This window comes from Anser anser (assembly GCF_964211835.1).
Source record: "Anser anser genome assembly, chromosome: 15".
NCBI classification, from domain to species: Eukaryota; Metazoa; Chordata; class Aves; order Anseriformes; family Anatidae; genus Anser; species Anser anser.
Genome location: NC_139736.1, coordinates 1956113 through 1967005, shown reverse-complemented (window position 1 = coordinate 1967005; position 10893 = coordinate 1956113). Strand labels below are relative to the sequence as shown.

At 56.5% G+C, this 10893-nt stretch overlaps 1 long non-coding RNA gene across 1 annotated transcript; it reads right to left on the bottom strand.

The window, feature by feature from the left end:
- LOC310882069 lies at positions 1–5145 on the bottom strand. The gene is made up of 2 exons (XR_014572796.1): positions 5057–5145; positions 1–4208 (listed from the first exon to the last, which is right to left on the bottom strand). It is a non-coding gene; the product is annotated as an uncharacterized lncRNA (long non-coding RNA).
- Between the last annotated feature and the right edge of the window lie 5748 nt (positions 5146–10893).

The window sequence follows — 10893 nt, the reverse complement described above, 5'->3', positions numbered from 1 at the left end:
TTTGTTTTTCCTTTTTTTTTTTTTTCCCTTTTTTACAATTCATATACCACCAGGCCATGCTGTGGCTGCGGGCAGATTGCTTCGGGTCACTTTGTTTTAGGCACATGGAGGAGTTTATCCCAGCTTTGTTGGGGAGGTTGGGGCAGAGCTGTGCCATGGGGCACGTGCACGAGGCTAGGGCATTGCCTGGCCTGCGTTTTTCCACATTCACAAAATAAATAATTAAATAAAGCCCGGAGCTGCAGGGCTGGCTCCCCGGCCGGTGCGATGCCGTGCGGCTCGTGCTGGAGCTCTTCTTGCCCAGCTGCAAGGCGGCCGCTGCCGCCCGGGGTTGGGTTTCCAGTGCAGGGGAAAAAAGAGCCCGATCCTCGCTCGGGGGCTGCGCGGCTAATCCCCTGTTTATTCTCCGTCTAGCCCAGACGCCCACGCTGTCCTGAGCTTTTGTTTTCCTTAACAAGGTCCAGAGTAAAAAGATACCTCTGCGGCAGCTGCCTGCCGCTCCTGGGGCCGGCGCTGCTCTGCCTGGCCGCAACGCTGAGCTTTTATTTCACCTACGGTGCTGCACGGACAGCAAATGTAGTGCAGGAAGGCTCTGTGGCTGCTGACCGTACCTATGCTGCGTGAGCAATCCCGTGTGCTGCCCCAGAGCTGGTGCATTTCAGTGGTAAATTGATCGTGGTCTCCTGGGGCAATTTACGGGGCCAACTGCTGTTCTGGAGCTGGGGAAAGTGGGGCGTAAGTGGGAAAGTGGCACCTCCACACCGCAGCTTATAGACCCCGTTACGCTGCCAATAAAGTGCTGAAAGATGCAGAACTCTAATAATAATAGTAATAACAATAAAAACTAATAGTGCTGACATCCTAAGGGAGATAAAAATACTCTGGAAATAAAATCAATAAGTGTTCTTATCTCCTGGAGTAAAGTAACCGTTTAAAAGGCTGAGATGGTTTTGAAACCTTTAAATAAATTCAGAGGGGACTGAATGAATTTAAATTACTTCAGTCTCTGAGATGGTTTTGCAAGGCTCAGCCCCAGATGCTGTGCGAGGGCCCTGGGCGCTGTGTCCCGCAGGTACCCCCCTGCCTTCAACGCAAAACGTGCCCATAGCCCATGTGTCAGAGCCACCCAGCGCCACCCAGGCCCAGCAGCAGGGGGACTTTTCAAATAGGTGTTTTTCCAATTAATAATTTGCTGGAAGTGTGTTTTCTGCAGCCATGCTGGGCACCGCGCTGGGCTCACAGCACCCTCCCGACAGGCCTGCTCACGGGGCAGCGCGTCGGCCACCGGGGCTTGCTTCTTGAACTGGAACCGGGGGCCAAGAGCGGACGCTGGAAAAGCCAGAATTGAAATCAGAAGGATTCCCATCCTTGAAAAAGTGGCTGCTTTTCCTAAGCAGCTTCTCCCTGTCTCCAGGAAGGCCTTTGGTGAGCCCACGCCGTGCGAGCCCTCCACAAACCAGCCCATTTGCGGGGCCGGAGGTGCCCGTCGCAAGGCCAGCGCGGACAGCTGGGTCGGCTCCTTGGGAGACCCCAGCACCCCTTCCCGCTCACTCCTCTCCTCTCATTAATTGCGTTTTCTGTCCCTTTGTGGCGCGGGCGCGGCGGCTCGAGCGTGCAGCTGTGCGCCCGGCACGGAGCAGCCATCTGCAGCGCCCGCGCCCACCCTGGAAGAAAGCCTCGCAGCTGCGCTCGCCTGGTACCGGCGGTACCCGGACGAGGTCATTCATCACCAGGAGCCCGGGCAAGGAAGCTTGGCAGGGAGGAGGAGGACAGCAACCGCAGGAGGCAAATTTTAAAAATACCGTGCGGACGGCAGTTGTTGTATCCGCAGCCTGAGCTCGTTTCCTCTCGCCGTCCGAGACGGGCAGCGATGCTCCCCGCCGGGGCTGGAAGCGCCCTTTGTGTCCTGCCTGGGATGGAGCAGCCCCGGCGCGACTCCGTGGAGGAGCAATGAGCCAGGGCCGGGGCCAGCTCTGCCCCGAGAGGTGGCAGCGGGTGGTGGGATGGGCATCCCCTCCCCGTGCAGCGTGAGAAGCGTGGAAATGGGGAATGAACAGCTCGATCCCAAGGGCAGCACGTTGGGTTATGCTGGGAGGGTGCCTTCGTTGGTGCCCTCACTGGGATCCTTCCTTGCTGCCTTGCCCCAGTCTCTAGACAAACATGCACTAACAGGAAAGAGCAAACCGTGTGAGCTGAGCCCTGCAGGTACTTAGGTGCACCGGCCCCACTGGCTCTGGCTGTGTGAAACGCAGTGGAAGGCTCCAAGCCCTGTGGCTCTCCTGCAGCAGCTGCAGGTCCCCCCCCCCAGCACCCGTTAGCAGCAGGGCTGGCTGGGGGAGCGACACGGCGATGAGCCGAGGTCCTGGGCTGGGGAGCTCATGGCCACCCCCGGGCTTCCTCCCTGGCCACCGCTCGGCCTAGCACGGGGAGCCCACAGACACCCAGCGGTGACGCCCACCGCAGCTCTGATGCTGCTTCTGGTCTCCTTGGCCCCCAGGTCACCAAGGAGGAGGGTGGGTATCAGGAGCTGCATGAGAGCCGTGAGTGACCACCCCGAAACAGCATCTGCAGGACCCTGATGCGCTGCGATGGACGCGGGGTGCCACTGCTGGACCCTTTGGTGATGATGGCTTCACTTGGGTAAAACAGAACACGGGCACCTTCCCGGCAGAAAGAGGTGAGACGGGGGGAGCACGGTGTTTGTCCCTAAGGGGGACCAGGGGACGGGATGCACAGGGGCACCCGTGGAGCGGAGAGAGCAGTGAGACCTTGTCCTGCAATGCGCATCACAACTGGTTGTCTCTCTGTGGGATGCCCTGTCTTTCCTGTTTACTTGTTATTTTGGAAATGGAACAATAAATAATTTATCGCTGATCGGTTGGCACGCATCCGACTTGTCAGTTAAGTTGATTTTAACTGGCCAAGTGTCAGGGCAAAAGGCCAGGAACGCTGTGTTAGGGAACAGTCAACAGCACAATTATAAGATTAACACCTTGTTTAGTGGTCAGATACTGTCGAGTGGTAAAAGATTGCTCCGGTTCGTCTCTATAGAGCATCGCTCACAAATTACCTTATTAAGCAGGATCTTGCTCACGGTCGGCTCCCTGCACCTGTGTCCTCAGATATTTCCATTCATGCTGGAGAGGAGGCCAGCACTGCCGGGGCCGCTGGGGGCTGCGCAGCTGCGGCAGCATTATTCGCTCTTAGCATATTTGCATATCAATGAGACCCTGATTAATATTTAAAGAGCCAGCTGTCCGAGCCACCTATGAAAGAAAAAAAGCTCTGTTAGTGTTTTATCTATTTATTTTTTTTTAGGGATAACACTTACTGCCCTTTATCAAGTACGCTTCATTTTTAACCCCCCTATTCTTTTTATTAAAAAAAAAAAATGCCGGGGGTGGGGGGGGGAAATATATGAAACGCCATTAAGGAGTTATCAGTGAATTAGTTGTGCTGCTCTCAATGCGTCTCAGTGCCTTTGTGCCGCGGCTGCAGCTGCATGGCGCAGGTTTGCAGGGGCCGCGGGGCCGGCGAGCGCCCATGGGAACTGCGGCTGGGGGCAGCTCCGGGCAAGCGCGGGGGCTCGGCAGCGGGTGGCTGGGCAGGGGCTGCCTCGCCTTGCCGGGTCCTTTTCTCACCCCGGGTTCCCCCCATTGCCGTGGCAGGGCCATCGCTGGCGTCGCCGTGCCCCACTTCTCCTTGCCTGCGGGCACCCAAAATGCTCCCACCAGCTGGGGGCTTGTTGGGGTGGGCCGGAGGCTCACTGGGGCGGGTTGGGGGCTCGTTGGGTTGGGTTGGGGGCACGGAGCCGTCCTCTTCATGCCACGTGCACCTCGTGGTCAGCGGGGCCGGGTGGCCGATGGCAGCCGGCGCGGGCATGGTGAGCGCGGTGACGGGCGCTGGTTTGCGCCCCACCAAAAGTCGGCTACGGGAAGGGAGCAGGACACAAAGGAATGGCTCGAGCAGGCTAATCAACTGAAATGCCAGCGAAAAACTGAGGCTTGGTATTTTCCGTGCCTTCTCAGCGCTGTTAATCGTCAGGCCTTTTTGTTTCCCTGCTTAAAAAGCTGTCATTTTAATAGGCTATTCTCTTGCCATTTTTTTCCTTGCGCGTTTGTCAATAATCCTCAAACAGCGGAAGCTTTGTTATCCCAACTAATTGGAGTCAAGTAGGGCTCTGATGAAAGATTTTTCGCGACCGAGCCCTGGGAAAAATGCAAAAGGATTTTAATTTTCAATAAAATATGCAGATAAGTAGAAATTAGCAGTGGGGAAGGGGGTCTGGAGGCTGCGTGAATAATGGTGCTGCTCAGACGGTCGCGGCTCGAGGGACTTAATGAGGACTTCAGCGGGTTGTTTGCATTGCTGCTGGCTCTGCGGGGCAGGCAGGGACCGGGGGGGTCAGCACACGGACCCCATCACGACGGCAGCGTCCCCCCCGCACCTGCCTGGCTATCACCGCCCTCCTGCCTGTGCTTTCCAAGGGAAATGGACGGCTCGGGTACTTTTTTTATTTTTTTTATCAGTATTTTTTGCAGAGGTGGAGCTTATCTGGCAGGTTGCATCCAACTGCAGCTGGTGTAGAAATATTTCAGGTCGTGCTTTGTTATTTTTGCACACGAATGAGGGAAATTGGGGCCTCTCTTAGGACGGCATCGCTGCGGGACATGTGCAGCTCCCAGTACAGGCACGCGTTCGGCCGTGGCCGTTTCCCTCCGCAGGCACAGGCTGTGGCTGGGACGCACGGGGGCTCGCTGCGTGCTGCCTTCCCCCTGCATGCACCGTGCAGGAGCTCCATCCCGCCTTTCCCAGCAGCTCAGAGCACTTTTTAGGACGATTTGGCACAACTAATGCCTCCCAGCAGATGCACTCCATCCCTCTGGGATGTGCTCAGCCCGGGGCAGGAGGCAGCCGCACACAGCCGCCGGGGAGAGCAGGACGGAGCCGGTGGCCCCGTGGCTGGCTGAGGACGCGGGGAGCAGCCCCCCCGGTGCCAGCAGCCCACGCGGGGGGCTCGCAGAGGGCCCCGGGGGGAGCACAGCTGAGCCGTCACCTGTTGGAGCTCAGACAGCCGCAGCTGCGCCCGGCCGCTTTGAACCCGCTGGATTAGGCAGACAAGAGTGCCCCGCACGCACTTGTGCTCTGCATGCCAATGCCTTCCTCCTCCTCCTCCTCCTCCTCCTCCTCCTCCTCCTCCTCCTCCTCCTCCTCCTCGCAGCACCAGCACGCTGCTGGAGCTGGCGCACGCCTGCAGCCTCCCAGACCCAAAGTCTCATCTGTGTTGGAGCAGCAGAGGTGTGTGTAATTCAGATGATTTCACAAAATGCACTGTGCCTAGGGAGCACATCATGCAGACATCACGTCCAGTGTCCGCATCGAGCCTCTCTTTTGTTTTTTGGCCCCAAAGTGAGCGAAATGTGGTGTTTCCAGGAAAGGCTGATGGCTCAGCTGGCCGGGAGCCCACCGCCACTGTCTGCGTGGTACGTAGGTAAAATCATGGGAAATCTGGGAGAAAGGAAAAAAAAAAAAAAAACATTTATTTTAACTTTGGGAGAGCCAGCATGTAGCCACAGCCCAGTGCTCAACTGCAATTTTTCACTTCTTTCCCATCACCTTCCCACCCCTGTTGTGGTGGGACTCACACGACATCTGCACCCTCCTTCCTCTGTTCTGCCTTGCCCTCCTCCACCAGGCACCCAAAACCCCCGAGGCGGGCCCGTTCTGCCCTTGGCCAGCAGCACCCTGACGGAGCTCAGCACAGCTTTGTGGGGACACAGAGGCCACCAGCACAGCTTTGCTGCCCCAGCCATGCCCCACAGCTCCCCACGGGCTGCCTGTCCTCGGCAGGGGGCTGGGAGCTGCTCCCCCCCTTCTCATTCCCTGCTTGAACGTTGCGGTGCTGCTCAAGCTTCGGACAAACCCAAAGCCCGTGAGGTCGGTGGAAGCGGGTCTCAGGATGGCCTCGGTCCCCAGGTGTGTTGCTCAGGATTTGCCCTCTGCCAGTAAAAGCAGAGAGGGATCGGTTTGGTCTGGGTTTTTCAAGCTTTCTTCCCCGCGCTGTACTTTTAAAATTGACGAGTTTTGCTATCTGTTCCCCACGCTCATGCTTTTGGTCTATTTAAGAGCAAGACTGTAACATTAAGGTGATTTATAGCAAGCTCTGGAGTGGAAGGGCAGAGAGGTGGGTATTTTTTTCCTTTTCCTCAGGTGAAAGAAAACCTCGAATGTTAACTCATGAGACATTACAAGGACTGCTCCTTCAATCCTTGATTTACGAGCTCAAATTTATGAGTTAAAAATTATTATTCCACTCGCATATATTTTTTCCCCTGGCCATTTTAGTGCTTGTGAAAGGTGAGGGTTTTGACAGCTCCTGGAAACAAAAGCCTTTAATATCTCCCCAAGCGAGGCTCTCCCAGGCAAGAGGAGAGCTGCCAGGAGGACTTTCCCTCGCCGCTGCAGATATTGGTCACTCCAGCCCCAGCTTATCCAAACAGAGCAGAAAGTTTGCATGAGATAAGGCAGGACTAATGAGCAAAGCCTGTTCTTGGTGCCTCCGGGATCATCCGAGGCACCCGGGGAAGACGGGCTGGAGACCACAGCTGGCAGAAGGATGCCCATCGCAGCCCCGCTCCTGGACACCTCCAGGCATTTTGGCAGGGGATGCGCAGGGCACTCGGCTTTGAAAACTCTTTATGTAGTGCAAGAGCGTTTATCTTACAAAGCGCTGCGAGATCAACAGAAAGATTCATCATCTTCCCCATGATGTGGGATGTCTGCGGCCCTCAGCCCAGGTTTAAGGGGATAACCCAGCCCTGCAGCATCGCTGGGAGGTTTAAGGGCACGTTGCTGGCAGGCTGGGGGAGCCCTGCCTGTGTTGCTTACAGCAAGCAGGAAAAACCAGGCGTAGAACTGAGTTTTCAGTAAAAAAGCTGTTTATTTCCAGAGCACCATTCCCATCACACCGCAGCGGCCGGGCTGTGCCGGCTCGCCCTCCTCCCCCCAGGTGGCTGCAGGATTTTTCTGATCACTTTGGTGAAGAACCTACCCCAGCCCGACAGACACCAGCGTTTTGGGCTAAGCTGGCAGCAGCCTTTAAAACGTAACATCCGTGAAATACCACGGAGCAAAAAATATCCTCTTTAAAGCAGATGTCGCGCAGTGGCTTAGAGAGCCTGGGGATTAAAACCTTCGTGGCGCTTGGGAAATAGTGCCAGAGCCCCTGCTGCACTTCATTAAAGTACATTTTTGACACAGCTTGCCTTATTCAATAACAATTTAGTTGACCAAAAACTGAATCAAAAGGGACAGACAACTGCGCGGCGTTTCGTTGCATTTTCATTTTCAGCATTTTTTCGTGTCAATTTGCCATCTGCTGCCGCAGCGCTGGAGATGCAGGTCTGCTATCCAAAATGCAGCTCTGCTATCCGAAATGCAGCTCTGCTATCCAAAATGCAGCTCTGCCGTGCTGGAGGTCAAGCCAGGGCTGTGTCAGAGCAGCGGAGGCCTTGTGTGTCCCCCCAAAACCAGCCCCGGTTTGGGGCAGCGGTGCTCGTCCCATCCGTGGTGGCTGCCTGTCCCAAGGTCACCACGCCGCAGAAAACACTTCTGGTTTTACTGGCCACAAAAATGAAAAGTTGGGGTTTGGGCGGTTTGAGTGCCAGAGCAGAAAGGAAAAGTTGTGCTGACCTTGGCTGCTTCCTGTGGAAATTTCCATTTTGAGGGAAAAGGCATTTTTTCTGTTGAAAAACACGCTCTTGGAGAAAAGGAGAAGCATGGCTCGGTCAGCACAGGACCAACACGAAAGGCTGCAGATGTTCCTGGTGCAGATCTGTCCCTGAGGACACGTCAAGACCCAGGTGGCTTTACAGATACCTGGGACCCTGGAAGCCCTGAACATCTCTTCCACCTTACAGAAAGGTCATTGCAAGAAGTGAGCCAATTTCAGGGCGTGAAATGGCAGTTCACATGGCATCAAGTTGTTTTCATCTCCTTCACCAGCCTGCTCCTACCGTCAGATTTTCTTACCCACAAATTGGATCAAAAAGAAAAAAAAAAAAAGAAATCCCAGGTTGAGAATTTGTATTTCAGGTATATAGGGTGATTTTTTTGTCCTTCATGCAGGCAGGGCAGCTGAGGCTTTGCTGGGCATTGGCTGTGCTGTGTTTGAGCCACTTGATTTGGGGAGTGGAACATTTGGGAATATTTGGAAGTTTAATATTTGGGGGAGGACATTGCATGGGCTGAGACTGCAGGCACTTCTCCACATGAGTCTGTACGGGGCTGATCTCCCTAGGGTGTGTTTTTTTGGGCGCAGAGCTCCTTTTCTGCCCTTGTTACCTTCCCATGGGCAGAACAGGTGCTGCACTCATTGCAACCTACCTCCTGCAGGGTGGGCACGAGTTGCTCAAGGTGGAACAAGCACCGAGGGCTGTTAAGGAGCATTCTCCAGCTTCAGGCCTCTCTGACCGTGCCTGTTCCCTCCTGGTGCGCCACAGGTACCCGTCCTGCCAAAGACCAGACTGAGGGATCCCTGGGATCCAGCAAAGCCCTTGTGTTCTCCATCCACACACCACAAGCATCTCACAACTCTATCGCCATGGGCTCCCTTGTGCTGGGTGAGCCGGGGAGCAGAGCAGGGCTGTGGATGACGTGAAGCCGTGAGCGATGCTCCTGAGGTCAAGTGCGGGCAGAAGGGGTCCCGGGGGAGCCGGGCAGCCAGGTCCAAGCGTGGCCCCACCACGTGCATCTTCTCCAGGAGCAGCCAGCCAATGTTCCCACAGCGTGTGTCACGGTTCCCTGAATAACCAAGGCGTTCATACAAACAAAACAAAGAAACCCTCCGTCTCTCCGGAGACAAGTCACAAACAGAAAGCCGGGCCAAGCTCATTGATAGAGCTGCGCGCGGTGAATCACTCAACCAGCTGTAGTTGAAGCAATTTGGGTCAAATATGCACCCTGGCGCAACTCCACTGACTTATCTTGCCTTTCACTTGTTGTACCTCAGCTGAGAGCTCGCTGTGCGGGGCTGTCAGTTAACTGGCAAGCCCTTGGTGCTGAGGGTGGGTACTTGCGTGTGCAAAGTTACCTGAGGAATATGCTCTGATGTTTTCCTTCCTATCTACGGTGACGGCGCTTTTATTCCCGGCTCGTTTTTACTGCAGCCAAACACAGAGGACAGCAAGAGCTGCATGAGCAAGGAGTTGCGCGGAGCTACTCACGTCCCCATGAGTGCAGGGAGCACTCGCACACCCACAGGTGTGCCGACGGGTCCGTAACGTGCCCCGTGGTGCAGCACCGGGGCGCTGGGCAGTGACCCACCTCTGTGAGCCAGCATGGGGCTGCCGCGAGGTCTCGGCGCAGCTCCCGATCAGCGAGCGTGGGCCCAGGGGACCTTTCTCCAAGATTACATCAGTAGCATGAGGATGCTGAGTGTACTGTCTGGGAATCTAGAAGACGAGGGTTTTTTTCTTCAAGATTATGTATATGATAAAATATGTTCTTCTGACTCTCTCTTTTGGGCCGCCTGCAAGCAGGGATGTGCTGCGATAGCGGCGCTGCCTGCTTGCCCCCTACCTGGGGCAGTTTTGTTTGCTGAGACGGGGCAGGGCAGGGCTCAGGGCTCGGTTCCCCTTCTCTGAGCTCATGCCCAGTTTGGTACTGGTGGCACAGCAGCTGGAAATGGAGTGTCTGGGGTGCCAGCCAGGAGGGGTGTGCACGGCGCCGGGCTCTCGGCAGGGGCTGGGTGTGATGGAGAAGTTTGGCAGCTCTGGGTGCGGATACCACCGTCAGGGTGCTCCGAGCAGGGAGCAGCTCGGTGAGGGCAGCTTTATCAGCGCTGTCCTTGGAGCCGATAGCTGTCTGGGTGAGGATTTCCATACATGCAGGGTGCAGCGTTGTGTGGCAATAGAACCTGGTGTTTCCAGCCTCCTAGTAGGGGATTTTACCCCAAAAGAGGGGCGAGGTGAGAGAGGATCCGAGGAGGTGCAGCTGGGTGCCCGGCCAAGGTGCAGGCACACGCAGAGCTCAGCCCAGCTCTACACGGGGTCCTGCTGCAATGCGGGACCGAAAGTGGGGGGACAAGGGCAGCCCAGGGGCTCTCCGTGCGGGGACAAGCTGCTCTGCACAAGTGTTTGCCGGCAGCAGGGGGGAGGCGACGAGGATCCAGTTCCTCGATTTGAGGCTAGCTGGAAAAACGGACGTCTGCCCCCGGGCAGCTGGGGATTAGCTGGGGGGAACTGCAGAAGGGGGCAAAACGCGGGGCTTCCTTCGGCCAGGATCACAGGAGCACATTTGAGCAGCGGCCAAGGCCTCTCGCAGCTCAGCGCCCCGCAGACAGACTCCACCTCCCGCAACAAGCGCCTCGCGCCGGCTTGGCAGCGCCGCTGCTTCTGGCAGCCCCCTCCCGAACAGGCTCAAAACGTGTCTGACAGATCCAGGGTGAGCTCTGGTCCCAGAAGGGGACGAGAGGAGGGGGTCGGCAGGACCCGCATCAGCTCTGCTGCCCCCGTTGTGCCCTTGCCGTGGGTGCAGCCTGGCCGGGAACGGGTGGGAGAAGGGGATGGGGCTGAGCATCACCATCAGTGCTGTTAGAGGAGCCCCGGGCTGTGCCCTTCAAGCCCTTCTGGATGGAGGAGGGAGGTCAGGACATGTCCTCGTCCCCACTGGTAGCCCAGCGGGCTGCCCTGGTGCCCACCGAGCCCGCCCAGGGCTCCCGGCTGGCAGGAGGGATGCTCGGAGGGACAGTGCTGGCTTGCCAAGCCCTGGTGTGCTGGGGAGCGAAGCATCTTTAAAAGATAAAAATAAATTGCTCCCTTTCAACATTTCAGCAGGGAAATGAAATTTTAGCAGTGGGGAAAAACGGACGAAAAAATGTCAGTGGGGATGTCG